The sequence below is a fragment of the Hemitrygon akajei genome, chromosome 14, assembly GCF_048418815.1.
Source record: "Hemitrygon akajei chromosome 14, sHemAka1.3, whole genome shotgun sequence".
NCBI classification, from domain to species: domain Eukaryota; kingdom Metazoa; phylum Chordata; class Chondrichthyes; order Myliobatiformes; family Dasyatidae; genus Hemitrygon; species Hemitrygon akajei.
In genome coordinates, this window is record NC_133137.1 from 48,968,410 (window position 1) to 48,985,892 (window position 17,483).

General features: G+C 42.1%; 1 protein-coding gene across 3 annotated transcripts in view; it reads right to left on the reverse strand.

The window, feature by feature from the left end:
• Positions 1 to 17,483, reverse strand: part of vezt (vezatin, adherens junctions transmembrane protein) — a 120,076-nt gene that overhangs the window by 60,268 nt on the left and 42,325 nt on the right. The gene's annotated exons all lie outside the window — the stretch shown is intronic.

The following is a 17,483-nucleotide window of genomic DNA, read 5'->3' on the forward strand; positions in this document are numbered from 1 at the left end:
GTCAGAGAAACTTTTCTCATTTGCCATCAGTCTATGTGAAAAGGACACCAAACCTCCAGTCAAGACAATGGCTGTGCAGTTATTATGGAAACCAAAGGTTATCAGTAGCTCACTGTTCACAGGAACGTTACTGCAACCTACCTGATTACAGTAACCTTCAGAAATCAGTAAACTGATAAACTCTATAAGGGCCTATTCATATTGTAAAAACCACGGTAGCCTTGAAGTCCAAATACTTGAGAAGAAAGTGATTGTGGAAGCTGAAGTTAGGGAGTTTGATTGATGGAGTTTAGACATCACACAGGCACTGGTCCTGCTGGATTCAAGAATGTTTAATGTCATTTCCAGTGTACAAGTGTAAAGAAGAACGAAATAACTGTTACTCCAGATCAGATGCAGCACAAAAAAAAACACAGTAAGATAAAGAACTCGATAACAATAAGAAACTCAATAAATATAAATACAAAGGATAGCATGTATACATAGATTGATTGCATGTCCACAAATTGACGCTAGGCACAGGAGTGTCTGCACATAAGATGAAAGAAAATAATACAGTAAAGGTGGTTGGGGGTGTAGAAGGCTGGATTAGTGTGTGGAGGTGTTGATCAACCTTACTGCTTGAGGAAAGTAATTCATTTTGAGTCTGGTGGTCTTGGTGTGGGTGATACGTAGCCTCTTCCCTGGTCAAGCAGTCCATGAGCAGGGTGGGTGGGATCCACCATGATGTTCCTGGCCGTTTTCAAACACCTTTCTGTATACACAGTGCTGTGCAAAAGTCTTAGGAGCAGAGAGCAAATTTGTAAATCTGGGATAAGCTAAGGATGTTAGGAACAGTAAGGGTGGAGTGTGGCGGGGAAGGTGCGGGACAGCTGGCAGAGGAGTGCCAGGGGTGGAAGGGAGTGGCGAGGGTGCAGACACACCGAGCCCTGAGACACCAGGGAAGGTCATTTGATTCCAAACAATCAGTTTATTGACCATTACAGAATGTCTCTCTGGTGCTTCCTACTCCCTCCCCCTCTTCCTAACCATGATTCCCCTCTCCTGCCTCCTTCCCATCCTCAGTCCATAATTGAGACCCATTTCAGAGTCAGATTCATCATCACTCATGTCATGAGATTTGTTTTTTTAAGCAGCAATATAGTGTAATACATAAAATTACTACAGTACTGAGCAAAAGTCTTCAACACCATAGCTATACACGGTGCCTATAAAAAGTATTCCCTTTAAGTTTTCATGTTTTATTGCTTTACAACATTGAATCACAGTGGATTTAATTTGACTTTTTTTGAGACTGTTCAACAGAAAACAACTCTTCAATGTCAAAGTGAAAACAGATCTCTGCAAAGTGATCAAAATTAATTACAAATATAAAACACAAAATAATTGATTGCTTAAGTATTCCTCCCCCCTTTAATATGACACACCAAATCATCCCTGGTGCAGCTATTGGTTTTAGAAGTCACACAATTAGTTAAATAGAGAACTGTTTTTGAAGACCTGTGTGCAGTCAAGGTTCTTCAATTGATGTAGTAAAAATACATCTGTATCTGGAAGGTCCAACTGCTGGTGAGTCAGTACCCTGGCAAAAGATACACCTTGAAGACAAAAGAACACTCCAAGCAACTCCACAAAAAGGTTATTGAAAAGCACAAGTCAGGAAATGGATTCAAGAAAATTTCCAAGTCTTTGACTATCCCTTGGAGTACAGTTCAGTCAATCATCAAGAAGTGGAAAGAATATGGCACAGCCACAAATCTGCCTAGAGCAGGCCATCCTCAAAATCTGAGTGAGCATGCAAGAAGAGGATAGGTGAGGGAGGCCACCAAGAGACTTATGACAACTCTGGAGGAGCTACAAGCTTCATGGCTGAGATGGGAGGGACTGTGCATACAAAGACTGGTACCCAGGTGTTTCACCAGTTGTAGCTTTATGGGAGAGTGGCAAAGAGAAAGCCACTGTTAAAAAAAACTAACATGAAATCTCAGTTAGAGTTTGCTAGAAGGCACATGGGTGACTCTGAAGTCAACTGGAAGAAGGCTCTATGGTCTGATAAAACCAAAATTGAGCTTTTTGGCAATCTTACTAAACGCAGTGTTTGGGGTTAGCCAAACACCATACATAATTAAAAACACACCATCCCTACCGTGAAGCATGGTGGTGGCTGTATCATGTTGTGGGGATGCTTCACTGCAGCAAGCCCTGGAAGGCTTGTGAAGGTAGAGGGTAAAATGAATGCAGCAAAATACTGAAGGAAAACCGGATGCAGTCTGCAAGAGAACTTCGACTTGGGAGAAGATTTGTTTTCCAACAAGACAATGACCCCAGGCATAAAGCCAAAGCTACACAAAGATGGTTTAAAAACAACAGTTAAAATCCTGGAGTGGCCAAGTTAGAGTCCAGACCTCAATCCAATTGAGAATTTGAGAATGGACTTGAAAAGGGCTGTTCACTCATGCAATCTGACAGAGCTTAAAACAGTTTAGTAAAGAAGAATGGGGAAAAATTGCAGTCCAGATGTGCAAAGCTGATTGAGACCTATCCACAGACTCAAGGCTGTAATTGCTGCCAAAGGTGTATCTACTAAATACTGACTTGAAGGGGGTGAATACTTATGCAATCAATTATTTTGTATTTTATATTTGTAATTAACTTAGATCACTTTGCAAAGATCTGTTTTCACTTTGACACGAAAGAGTCTCTTCCTGTTGATCAGTGTAAAAGAAAGTCAAATTAAATCCACTGTGATTCAATGCTGTAGAACAATAAAACATGAAAACTTCCGGGGGGAGGGAATTCTTTTTATAGGCACTGTATATAGCTAAGGTGCTTAAGACTTTTGCATAGTACTGTATGTCTTTGATGGCAGGTAGACTGGTGCTGGTGATGCATTGGGCAGCTTTAACTAACTATTATAGAAACTTCCTGTTCACTGTAATGCAGTTTCTGTACAATGCAATGATGCTGCGTGTTTTACCGTGCATCTGTAGAATAACGTGAGTATAGATGTGCATAGTTCAGTTCTCTTCAACCTCCTCAGAAAGAAGAGGTGTTGGTGAGCATTCCCAACTATGTAGCTGGAACCATGAGAGGTTGTGCAAGATGTACACTCCCAGGAGTTTGAAACTGCTTGAAGTTTCCACTGTTGTGCTGCTGATGTACAGAGAAATATGAGTAGTGTGATTTCCCCTTAAGTTAATAACCATTTCCTTTGTCTTGTTGACATTGAGGAAGAGGTTATTTGCCTGGCACCAGGCCTCAAGCTCTTCCACCTCCTTTCTATAGGCTATCTCTTTGTTGTTGGTGATGAGCCCCACCACTGTTGTTTCATTGGTGATCTTGACGATGTGAATATTTTGGTGCTTGGCCATGCAGTCATATATACTCAAACATTCAAGACAATTATTCAGTAAGCTTCTTAAATGCCAGAAGTAATAACCTGAATGCTGATGTCTATATTTTAGAGCCAGGTTATGTCATCAACTGTGGCTGAATGAATGCCAGCTTCAGGGACAATGTATTCAATAATTTACCTTTTGTTGCCACCACAATTTAGACTGAGTTAGTGTTGCCTCAGCATACGGGCTGTCCACATATCCCTTGCCTGGTCCATAAATTTCTATGATTCTGTGTATTTAATTCAGGGCTGCCCATTTCTTGTATGAAAGGTCTCATAAGGGTTGAGGAGAGATCATTGTTTGATTTGCTGTAATCTCAGTGAGACCTCCTCTGCTCCCCACTTTTATTTTTTTCATTGGAGAAATCCCCATTGTGATTTTCCTGGGTTTGCGTATGATCCTGTCAGGATCCTCATCAAGAGACCAGTCAATTGACAATAAACATAGGCACATCCCAAGGTGGTGCCTCAAGAAGACTACAACCCTCACAATCCAAAACATATACTCTTCTTACTACCATCAGGTAAGATATCCAGGAGCCTGAAGACACACAATCAAAGCTTGAGGAAAGGATTCTTTCCTGCAGCATTAGATTTCTAAACAGTCCATCAACACTGTTGCAATTTTCAGCTTTTGCACTGTTTATCTCTTAATCTCACACCACCTCAGTGATAATAAACTGTTACTTTTATCCTGAAGTGGATTGCGTGCAATGGGTCATGGGGATGTAATCGGAGAGGCAGTTATTTGGAGGAGCTGATGTTCAGAAGCCAGTCAATGCCACTGACTTAGGTGTTCAGTATGCATGGTTGTGTTCAATTACACATACAAGGTTTTGGTGTGGCAAGTCAAGAATGCAATACTCCTTGGCAAAGTAAATCAAGTGCCATTGTACAGGATAAAAAAAAGCTGCAGAGGGTTGTAGATTCAGTCAGCTCCACTAGAGGCATGAGCCTCCCCACCATCGTAGATGTCTTCAAAAGGTGATGCCTCAAGAAGACGGTATCCATTATTAAAGTCCCTCACTATCCAGAACATGCCCTCTTTTCATTACACCATCAGGGAAAAGGTACAGAAACCAGAAGACACACACTCAACATTTTAGAAACAGCTTCTTCCCCTCCACCATCAGGTTTCTGAATGGTCCATGAACCCATGAACACTCACTATTTTGCTCTCTCTTTGCACTACTTATTTAGTTTTGTAATATATTTCTCATTGTAATGTATATTTTTTATACATTGCACTGTACTGCTGCTATAAAACAACACATTTTATGACATATGTCAATGATAATAAATCAGATCTGATTCTGACTAAAGTGGATGTGTAATGGATTCTTTTCCCCTGCCCATGAGACTCTGCAAAATATTTGTTTGTGTCTTCTTCTCTCCCCTTGATTACAAAACAACACGTACAAACAAGCTGGATGAACTCAGCAGGTCGGGCAGCATCCGTTGAAATGAGCAGTTAAAACGGATGCTGCCCGACCTGCTGAATTCATCCAGCTTGTTTGTACGTGTTGATTTGACCACAACACCTGTAGTGTACTTTGTGTTTACAAAACAACGTTGCTTGGAGATGAAGCTCTTCTGCTGGATACTTTGAGCAATTCATGATCTTCCTCACCACTCAGAAGATCAAATCCAGCTGCTTGGTCACAGTTTTATTCTTAAAGAGAAATAATAATGAAGTTTAAAATCAGAGTTATATAGTACACAAAAGGCCCTTTGGTCCATCATGTGCATGCCGACCATTTAGCCCATCTGCACTGATACACAGTATGATTCTGGATAAATTAGGATGTAATTTCCCCCTGATACTCTATTTGAATTTAGCTCAAGGGCTGAGAAGCAGCATGGTAGGGTACCAGCTAATGTGATGCTTTAAAGCGGCAGTGATCAGGGTTCAATTCCCATCGCTACTTGTAAGGAGGGTTTTTCCTTTCCCTGTGACTGCATGGGTTTCCTCCAGGTGCACCAGTTTTTTTTCCCCACATTCCAAAGAGGCACAAATTAGTAAGAGTTAATATGTTGTGGGCATGCTACTTTGGTACTGGAAACTTAGCAACATTTGCAAACTGCCCCAGCACGTCTTTGGACTTTTTTGGTCATTGATGCCAATGACGCATTTCACTGTATGTTTCAATGTGTCAATGTGCATGTGACAGCTAAGATAATCTTTAAGTTCCAGCAACAGAAGTATTGCTTCAGTTTCTCAAGGACGTTGGTCAAGGTAATACTAAGTAAGGTATTAGTAGATGCCTGCACAGCTATTCTTACGTCATTGGAATTTGTGAATTGAGGTAATAATGATTTGACTGTAATAATTTAGCTCCTCTTTATCCAAGATTTCAGTAACTCTGTCACAGATGATGGATTCTGATATCTACCAAACAACAGCTGTTAAACTGAAGTTGGTGGCTATTTGGTTTCTCAATTCCTCTCTCATCAAATATATTTTACATTTTCCATCTAAACACACAGAAAATCCTTCACACAGCTCCAAAATACAGTGGCCACTTTTTTAGTACACCTAATTGTTAATGCAAATATGTAATCAGTCAGGCATGAGACAGTAATTCAATGCATAAAAGCATGCAGACATGGTCAAGCTGTTCAGTTGTTCAGACCAAACATCAGAATGTGATCTAAGTGATTTTGTCCCTGGAATGATTGTTAGTGCTTGATGGGGTGGTTTGAGTGGCTCAGAAATTGCTGATTTGCTGGATTTTCACACACAACAGTTTCTTAAGAGCTTACAGAGAATGGTGCAGAAAAACAAAAAACATCCAGTAAGCGGCAGTTCCATTGGTGAAAGCACCTCGTTAGAGAGAGGTCAGAGGAGAATGGCCAGACTGGCTCATGCTGACAGTAACTCAAATAATATGCTCAGGTTGGAGGAGCAACACCTCATAATATGTTTGGGTAGCCTCTAACCTGATGGCATAGACATCGATTTCTTTAACTTCCAGTAATTTCTTCCACACTCTCCTTTCTATCTTTTATCTATTCCCCATTCTGGTTCCCTCTCACCCCTTCTCTTCTGCTCACTTGTGCCTCCTTCCCTTTCTCACATGGTCCACTGTCCTCTCTGTTAGATTCCTCCTTCAGCCCTTTAGCCCTTCCACCAAATCACTCATTGCTCAGTTTCTTACTTTACACCCGCCCCCAGCTTCACCTCATCTGGTTCCACCTGTCACCTGCCAGCCTGTACTCCTTCTCCCACCCATCATTTTATTCTGGTTGCAAATACAAAAATATCTGCAGATGCTGGAAATCCACACATTACACAAAAAATGCTGGAGGAATTCAGCAGGTCAGGCAGCGTCTATAGAAAAGAATAAACAGTCAACATTTCGGGCCAAGATCCTTCATCAATCCTAAAGAAGAGTCTCAGCCTGTTCACTCTTTTCCATAAATGTTGCCTGGTCTGCTGAGTTCCTCTAACATTTTTTGTGTGTTGCATCTTATTCTTGTTTCTGCCTCTTCCCTTTCCAGTCGTAATGAAGGTACTTAGCTCAAAAGGTGGCGGAGAGATTCTTCCATTTCACGCACGTCTGCTCTTACCCCATCCTCCCAGCACCCTACCAGGGATAAGGTTCCTCTTGTCCTCACCTATCATCCCACCAGCCTCCACATCCAGCACATAACTCTCCGAAACTTTTGTCACCTTCAACAGGATCCCACCACCAAGCACGTCTTTCCCTCCCCACACTTTCTGCCTTCCGCAGGGATTGCTCCTTACACAACTCTGTTACGAATGTGCCGCAACTCTGAGGGGCCAAAGGGTACAAAGTCGCCCCCTCCTTTTTGAGAATCGCAAGATCGCTATTAATTCGGGTCTGGGACCCAGGAAATGAGAGAGAGACGTCCAGAATACACAGGGTTTGGAATGTGTCCTGGCTTCAGCGAAACGGAATCATTGATAACGGCTATTGTCTCTTGGAGACGAAATTGTGTATTGAGTACTGTACTATTCATTGAAGCCCCTCAGGGGACGACCAGAGTGGGCTGGTTGAGGGATTGCATCATCCCAACCTGATTGACATCTGAGACCCCGTGAGTAAGGATAAAAGAGGGTCTGGGGAACAACCCCTTTAGACGCACCAGGAGAAACGCTAGAAATCCCGTGACAGCGTTTAATAGCGACAGCCAGTGGGGGCTCATGTGCGTCCTCCCTTGCCTGGGATTGGCGGGCTCACCATGGAAGAACGGCTTTAGCTAAAGGAGAGGCCACAAGTGAACGGCCAAACCAACGAGACTCCGATGGATCGAAATCATAAAAGGAAAAGCCGGCAAGTTTTTCTCCCAAATCCCTCTCTCTCTCCAACCACTGCAACCCAGTGGTCCCCAAAGGCTGCAGCCTGCATCAACTGAGTGAACTTTATATTTCCATCGGACAATACATTATCCCCTAGACAACGATAGAGCTTATTTCTTATTGATTATTATTATACCCGCACTTTTAGATTTAGTATTAACGACGTATATTATCTGTATGTTTGCATTGATATTATTTTTATGTATTTTTACTAATACTGTTAAAAATCGTATCATCAGACTTCAACGGACCTCTCTATCTTTGCTGGTAAATGACCCAGTTACGGGGTTCGTAACAACTCCCTTGTCCATTTGTCCCTCCCCACTGATCTCCCTCCTGTCACTTGCAAGCAGAACAAGTGACATTTTCCCTCACTGCCATCCAGGGCCCTAAACAGTTCTTCCAGGTAAGGCAACACTTCACCTGTGAGCCTTTTGGGGTCATTTGCTAAGTTTGGTGCTCCTGGTGTGGCCTCCTGTACATCGGTGAGACCTGATGTAGATGGGAAGACTGCTTCACCGAGCATCTACGCTCCGTTCACCAAGACAAGTGGGATCCCATTTTAATTCTACTTCCTATTCCCATTCTGATATGTCCATCCATGGCCTCCTCCACTGTTGTGATAAACCAATCATGTTAGAGGAACAACACCTTATATTCCATTTGGGTAGCTTCCAACCTGATGGCATAAACATTGATTTCTCAAACTTCCAGTAATGCCCCCAACCCACCCCACTTTCTCTATTTCCCTTCCCCTTTCCCCCTATCATCTCATCTCCTTGCCCGCCCATCGCCTCCCTCTGGTGCTCCTTCCCCCTTTTTCTTTCTTCCATGGCCTTCTGTCTCTTTCACCAACTTTCCAGCTCTTTGCATCATCCCTCCCCCTCCAGGTTTCACTTACCACCTGGTGGTTCTCTTCCCTCCCCCCACCTTTTAAATAAGCTTTTTTCCTCCAGTCCTGTCAAAGGGTTTCAGCCCAAACTGTTGACTGTACTTTTTCCCCCATAGATGCTGCCTGACCTGCTGAGTTCCTCCAGCATTTGTATGTTGCTTAAGTTTTCCAGAATCTACAGAATCTCATGTTTATAAGAAGCTCTTGATCATCTCTTGCACTATTAAATTCTGTTAACAACTGGAGTGATCCAGTACTATTGATAACCAGAGCAATAGAGTATTCTTATAAAGTATGCATTTTATTTGGATATTTCTATCTTTGTTGAAGGATAACTGAATTGAGGACTGGTTAATGGACAGAAAACAGTAGGAAGATACAGATCATATTGAGTTTGGATTACTAGAATGATGTGGGGATATTAGCATTGTAGTCCCAGCTTTCAAATCTTATCTGAGAAGATCAAGTGTAATATATCCAAGTTTTCTGATGATACAAAACAGTGTAGGTAGCAAGAAGGGCAAAGATTCTCTGGGGCAAACGAGTGGTTTACTACACCTTGGCCTGATGAAGATCCCCCACACACCCCACCCAGTAATTCACAATAACCTTTCTCACCATCAACAGCACCTTCATCGGTAAACTTACTGATCAAGCATTGTGTATTCTCATGCAAATCATTTATATACACAATGAATAGCAAGGATCCCTATACCCCTGCAGCATACCACTAGTCACCGGTCTCCATTCTGAGAAATAATCTTCAACCTCCTCCCTCTGCTTCTAACCACCGAGCTAATTTTGAATCCATATAACTGGCTCTCCCTGCTTTATGGACCTGACCAGCCTACCATGTGAGACATTGTTGAGAGTCTTACTAAAGTCCAAATAGAATACATCCATTGCCCTACCCTTTTTTGTTTCTTTTGTTACGTACCCCGTAACTGGGTCACTTACCAGCAAAGATAGAGAGGTCCGTTGAAGTCTGATGGTACTATTTTTAACAGTATTTATTGATAAAAATACACAAAAATAACATCGATGCAAACATACAGATAATATACGTTGTCAATACTAAATCTAAAAGCGCAGGTATAATAATAATCAATAAGAAATAGCTCTATCGTTGTCTAGGGGATAATGTATTGTCCAATGGAAATATAAAAGTCACTCAAGTTCATTCAAGCTGCAGGCTGCAGCCTTTGGTTGGAGTCAAGAGAGAGAGTTTAAACTTGCCCATTCCTTTTATGATGTCAATCCCTCGAGAGTCGTTGGGGCTGATTTCTCCTTTGTGTTAACTAAAGCCGTTTTTCCGTGGCAAGGCCCACCAATTCTGAGGCAAATGGAAAAGGACGCACGTGGACTTTCCACCGGCTTTCGCTATTACACTGTTAGAGGATTTCTAGCGTGTCTTCTGGTGCGTCTGAGGGGCTGTTCCCACAGACCCTCTTTTATCCCCACTCACGGGGTCTCAGATGTCAATCAGGGTGGAATGATGCCATCCCCCAACCAGCCCACGTTGCCTGAGGGCTTCCACAAAGCACAGTACTCAATATACAATTCCGTCTCCAAGAGACAATGGCCGTTTCCCGTAGCTTTGTATTGCCGAGGGGCCAAGACATTCCAAACGTCTCTCTCTCTCATTTCCTGGGTCTCCGGACCTGAATTAATAGCGATCTTGCGATTCTCAAAAAGGAGGGGGCTACTTTGGGACCCTTCAACCCCTCAGAGTTGCGCACAGGCGTAACACTTTTTCTAAAAACTCTAAAAAGTTTTTCAGGCACAACATCTCACGCACAAAACAGTGCTAACTCCTCCCAATCAGATTCTATCTATAGAAATGCGGTGATAATAAAACTAATTCTGAATTACACTAGGTACCCTCCAATCCTCAGTAACATCACTAGTGGCTAAACATGAAACAAGAGCCTCCACAATTTCTCCTCTAACCTCTCGTAAAGTCCATGAATGCACTCAGTCAAGCTATCAGGATTTATTCACCTTAATGCACTGTAAAGCTATAAATATCTCCTCCATGATAATGTGAATGCCATCCAAAACATCTCCACTCGTTTCCCTTTATTTCTTGAGCAACTGATTTTCTTCTCAGTAAACACAGGAGAAATTTTCATTAAAAATCTCCTGTGGCTTGAGACAGAGGTGGCCTCGCTGATCACTGAAGGGATCTACTCTCTCCCTAGCCACCCTTTTACCTTTAATATGGCTGTAGAAACTCTGAGATTTTCCTTAATCTTACCTGCCAGATCCATCTTATTTACAAGGTAAATAAGACCTTAACACTTTGTAACATTTTCCCTCTCAACCCCCCTCCTCCTACCTTTTCCCCATACCTTTGATGACCCTACTAATTAAGTACCAAGGAACATCTGCTTTAAATATATCCAGGTGTTTGGCCTCCACAGCCAACTGTGGCAATGAAATTCACTAATTAACCACCCTCCACCCTCTGGTTCAAAAAAATTCCTCACTTCTCTTCCAAAAGGATGTATTCTGAGACTGTGTCCTAGATGCTATTTTCAATGAGACCCCCATCCCTACTCCACCAGCTTCATTCTTCTAAACTCTAGAGAGTACAGGCTTAGAGCTATCAAACACTCCTCATATGTTACTCCTCTCGTAACCCTCCTCTGGAACCTCTCTAGTGCCAGCACATAATGGCAGCGTAGCAGTTAGCGCAACACTATGACAGCCTGGGGGGTGGGGGGTTGAGGTCAGATCAGAGTTTGGAGTTGAAGTTCGTACATCCTTCGCATGAGCATGTTTCCTCCCACAGTCCAAAGACGTACCAGTTAGTTGGTTAATAGGTCATTGTAAGTTGTTCTGTTAAATAGATGGCTTGCTGGAAATTGCAGCTGTTTGGGCTGGAAAGGTCTGCTTTGCACTGCATATCTAAATATAACATGGGGCCCAAAACTGCTCACAACACTTCAAATGTACGGTAGTCTAATCAATTTCCTAAAAAATCTCAGCACCACACCCTTGCTTTTACATTTTAGTCCTCTCAAAATGAATATTAATATAGTATTTGTCTTCCTTATTATCGATCAAACATATGTTAACCTTTAGGGAATCCTGCAATAGTCCCTTTGCAGCTCCAAATTCTGAATGTGCTCTTTATTTAGAAAATAGCCTACACCTTTGTTCATTCTAACACAGTGCATGGCCATACCCATCCTTACATTGTATTCCATCTGTCACTGCTTTGCCTATTCTCCTAACCTGACTGAATCCTTCTGCAGGCTCTCTGATTCCTCAACACTACCTGCCCCTCCACCTATCTTTGTGTCGTGCATAAACTTGGCCTCAAAGCCATCAATTCCATCATCCAGATCATTAACATATAACATGAAAATCGCAGAACACTACCAGTCAACCAGAAAAGGCCCCCTTTAGTCCCACTCTTTGCCTTCTGCCAGTTAGCCTGTCTTCTATCTTTCCTGTAATATCATGAGCTTATACTTAGTTTAGCAGTCTCATGTATAGCACCTTGTTAAAGGCCTTCTGAAAATCCAAGTAAGCAACATCCAGTGATTCTCCTTTGTATATCCTGTCTGTTTAAAGAATTCCAACAAATTTGTCAGGCAAGGTTTCCCCTCAAGGAAACATGATGGCTTTGGTCTATTTTATTGTATGCCTTCAAGTACTCAAAAACTCACCCTTGCTAATGGACTCCAACATCTTGTCAACCACTGAAATCAGGCTAACTGTCTTATAATTTTGTGTAACACACATAAAATGCTGGTGGAACGCAGCAGGCCAGGCAGCATCTATAGGAAGAAGTACAGTCGACGTTTCGGGTTGAGACCCTTCGTCAGGACTAACTGAAAAAAGAGATTTGAAAGTGGGAGGGGGAGACCTGAAATGATAGGCGGAGACAGGAGGATGAAGCTACGAGCTGGGAAGTTGATTGACAAAAGGGATACAAGGCTAAAGAAGGGGAAATATCATAGGATGGAAGGCCTTGGAAGAAAGAAAGGGGGAGGGGAGCGCCAGAGGAAGATGGAGAACAGGCAAGAGTTATTGTGAGAGGGAAAGAGAGAGATATTTATATATATATATTTTTTATATATTTTAATATAGATAAAAATATAGATAAAAAATAGTCTTTTAGAAAATAAATAAACAAATAAATAAATATCTCCTTGCCGAGGCACAGCGACAACTCACTGATACCTCCTCTTATTTACCCCTCGGACCCATGACCCCACTAAAGAGCGCCAGGCCATTGTCTCCCACACCTTCACCAACCTTATCAGCTCTGAGGATCTCCCATTCACTGTCACCAACCACATAGCTCCCACACCCCGCACTTCCCGTTTCTACCTCCTACCCAAGATCCGCAAACCTGCCTGTCCAAGTAGACCCATTGTTTCAGCTTGCTCCTACCCTACCAAACTCATTTCTGCACACCTCAACACTTGTTCAGTCTCTTCCTACCTATATTAATGACACTTCTCATGCTCTGGATTTTTTCAATGATTTCAAGTCCCCTGGCCCCCATCATCTTATTTTCACCATGGATGTCCAGTCCCTGTATACCTCCATCCCCCCACCTGGAAGGTCTCAAAGCTCTCTGTTACTTTTTGGATTCCAAACGCAACCAGTTCCCCTCTACCACCACTCTCCTCTGTCTATAGCGAAATTGGTCCTTACTCTTAATAATTTCTCCTTCGGCTTCTCCCACTTCCTTCAAACTAAAGGTGTAGTGATGGGTACCCGTACAGGTTGCAGCTATGCCTGCCTTTTTGTTGGTTATGTGGACAGTCCATGTTCCAAGCCTATACTGGTATCTGTCCCCCACTTTTCCTTCGCTACATCGACAACTGCATTGGCGCTGCCTCCTGCACCCATGCTGAGCTCATTGACTTCATCAACTTTGCCTCCAACTTCCACCCTGCTCTCAAATTTACCTGGTCCATTTCCAAGACCTCCCTCCCCTTCCTTAATCTCTCTGTCTCTATCTCTGGAGACAGCTTATCTACTGATGTCTACTATAAGCCCACGGACTCTCACAGCTACCTGAACTATTCCTCTTCCCACCCTGTTACTTGTAAAAATGCCATCCCCTTCTCTCAATTCCTCCATCTCCACTGCATCTGCTCTCAGAATGAGGCTTTTTATTCCAGGACAAAGGAGATAGGCTTCCCTTCCTCCACCATCAACTTTGCCCTCAAATGCATCTCTCCCATTTTACACACATCTGCTCTCACCCCATTCGCCCACCACCCCACCTCCGTGTCCAACGTATAATTCTCTGTAACTTCCGCCATCTCCAATGAGATCCCACCACCAAGCACATCTTCCCCCCACCACTTTCTACTTTCCACAGGGATCATTCCCTACACAACTCCCTTGTCCATTCACCCCCCCCATCCCTTCCCACCGATTTCCCTCCTGCCACTTATCCTTGTAAGCAGAACAAGTGCTACACCTGCCCTTACATTTCCTCCCTCACCACCATTCAGGGCCCCAGACTGTCCTTCCAGGTGAGGCGACACTTCACCTGTGGGTCGGCTGGTGTGATATACTGTGCTCCCAGTGTGGCCTTCTATATATTGGTGAGACCCGACACAGACTGGAAGACCATTTCGCTGAACACCTACGCTCTGTCCGCCAGAGAAAGCAGGATCTCCCAATGGCCACACATTTTAATTCCACGTCCTATTCCTGTATGTCAATCCATGGCCTCCTCTACTGTCAAGATGAAGCCACACTCAGGTTGGAGGAACAACACCTTATATTCCATCTGGGCAGCCTCCAACCTGACGGCATGAACATTGATTTCTCTAACTTCTGTTAATGCCCCTCCTCCCCTTCTTACCCCATCCTTATTTATTTTTATTATATATACATTTTTTCTCTCTCTTTCCCTCTCACAATAACTCCTTGCCTGTTCTCCATCTTCCTCTGGTGCTCCCCTTCCACTTTCTTTCTTCCAAGGCCTTCTGTCCTATGATACTCCCCCTTCTCTAGCCTTGTACCCCTTTTGTCAATCAACTTCCCATCTCTTAGTTTCATCCCTCCCCCTCCTGTCTCCTCCTAATATTTCAGGTCTCCCCCTCCCACTTTCAAATATCTTACTATCTCTTTTTTCCATTAGTCCTGACAAAGGGTCTCCACCAGCATTTTGTGTGTGTTGCTTGATTTTCCAGCATCTACAGATTTCCTTGTGTTTGCATATAATTTCCTGTCTTTTGCCTCTCTCTTCTTAAGAGTGGAATGACATTTATGATTTTCCAGTCCTCCAGAACCACTCTAGAATCTAGTGATTCTTGAAAGATCACTGCTAATCTCTTTAACTACCCCTTTCAGAACCCTGGGATGCAGTCTATCTGGTGCAGGAGGCATCCATCTTTAAACTTTTCAACTTCCCAAGCACCTTCACCTTGGAGTAATAGCAACTTCACTCACTTTTGCACCCTGACACCATTGAATTTCTGTATACTGCCGGTGTCTTGCACAGTGAAGAATAACAAACTACAGTAATTATGAGTAAATTGCCATCTTTGTCCCCCATTACGTCCTCCCCAACATCATTTGCATTTTCCAGTGGTCCAATGTTTATTCTTGCCCCTCTTATACTCTATGTATTTGAAAAACTTTTATATTATTGACTAGCTTACCTTCATATTTCATCTTCTCTCTCCTTATTGCTTTTGTTAGTTGCTTTTTTTAAAATACTTTCTTATTCTTCTAGCTTCTCACTAGTTTCTGCTATACTGTAAGTCCTCTCTTTTGCTTTTATGCTTTCTTTGACCTCTCTTGTCAACCATGGTTGCTTCATCCTCCCTTTAACTCCCTATTCTTCGGGATAAACCAATCTTGCATCTTTCGAATTACTCCCAGAAGCTTCAGCCATTGCTGCTAAACCATCATGAATTTTACTTGAACTATGGAGGCTCCTAATAAGACAGTAACTTTGTAATATTGTGTGTGGATCTGGTCTTCCTACCCAAGATGGATGATACATGTCTCTATAATGAGTGAAACAAATGTAGGAAGATCAGGGTTAGTGGGGGGCAATTTGGTATGATATGAGACTATGGTCCTGCAAAGAGCAATTAAACAGAATTTACATCTCATTGAAGCATACAATTTTTACCTAGTTGGATAAAGTGGATTCACGGTGATATCTCTACAATCAGGAGGCACAATCTCAAATTGAGGCTGGATTCACTGAGAATCAAATCAACCATCTTTACCCTAAATGACAGCTAATCCTTAGAATTCTCTACAAAGTATATATTCAACTCAGTTCAAAATTTTTTTGGACATTATAGCAAATTAAGAGATTAGTGCAGAAAAGAGTCAGAGGCAAAAGTTCATCCAAAATATTATTTAATGGAAAAGCAAGCACAAAAGGGCTTAATGACACATTTCTTATATTACTAAAATCCTGCTGAATGAGTCCTAGCTTGTTTGATTACATTTTTTTCGGCAATACGTATGCTGATTAGCAAAGTTACTTTCCAGTCATCATCACTGGAATGTCATAATTCTGCTGTGCCTGTGAGACCAATTGAATATTGGTATGTCTTAGGTTCATGTTAACAAATACCACAAAAATCTTTTTTTTTTGCAAGTCATTCTTCATTTTTGTTTTAGAAAAACATTCCTTAAAAACCTCCAGACTACTGAGGAAGATGATACTTCCCCTAGAGTTATGCATGATAAAATGCAGAGGGGGAGAGGAAGAAAGATGGCAGGAGGAAAGGAGGGTAGAGATGTCATAACTCATTAATTCACTCCTCTTTTTCCTTTGTTTCTTTTCTCTCCTACCACCTTGTTTGTACCTCTCACAACACCTGCAAATCCCACTCTTTCATAACTGCTCCTGTTCCCTCTAAAATCAAGAAATAGGAGTCAGAGCTTTCTTCAAGTTGTACAGTTCAGCAGGGCCAGACAAGTCAAAACTGAGGAGTCCAGAGGACATTGGAAACCAAAAATATGAACAGAATGTGCTGGAAACAATCAACAGGTCAGGCAGCATCTTTTGCTTTCATTTCTTTAACAGTTCTGATTTGGTCTCAACTTCAATACACGTCCCTTTTTTGTTTTCTCTCTAACTGCCCTCATTAATGCATCAATCTGATAGCTTCACAAACAGCATAATCACCAAGACATCCCTCTCCTTGTGCTGTATTATTTTTGTCCTCGCCTTCTTAACACAAAACTAATGGTTTCACACATTTCCTTTCCTTTTCTGAAGGATCTGAAATATTAGCTCTTTTTTCTGTGATATGCTGAGTGTTTCTCACATTTCCATTTTGTTGATTCACAGTAATTATTTGCAGAAATAAAGACTCCCAAAGATTTCTGTTGATTGAAGTGTTCACATCAAATTGTATTCATACATGCAGAAAAGATCACCTAACTTATAACTTTCTTTTTTATCAAACCAGAACATAACTTACAAAGTTAACTTTCAAGAGGTAATTTTAATTATAGCATCCTCTGGTAAATAGGCCATAGCATTGTTTCCTCATGGGAAATTTTTACCTGACAAACCTGTTGGAATTCTTTGAAGTAACAAGCAAGATATAAGAAGGAGAATTGGTACATGTTATGTACTTGGATTTTCAGAAGGCCTTTGACAAGGTGTCACAAGGCTGCTTAACATGTTAAGAGCCCATGGTATACAGGAAAGATACTAAAACACATAAAGCATTGGCTGATTGGCAGGATGCAAAGAGGTGAATAAAGGGAGCCTTTACCGGTTGGCTGTTGGTGATTAGTGGTGTTCCACAGGGGTCTGTGTTGGGAACACTTCTTTTTACATTTTATGTTAATGACTTGGATGACAGAAGTAATAGATTTATGGCCAAGTTTGTGGACTACACGAAGATAGG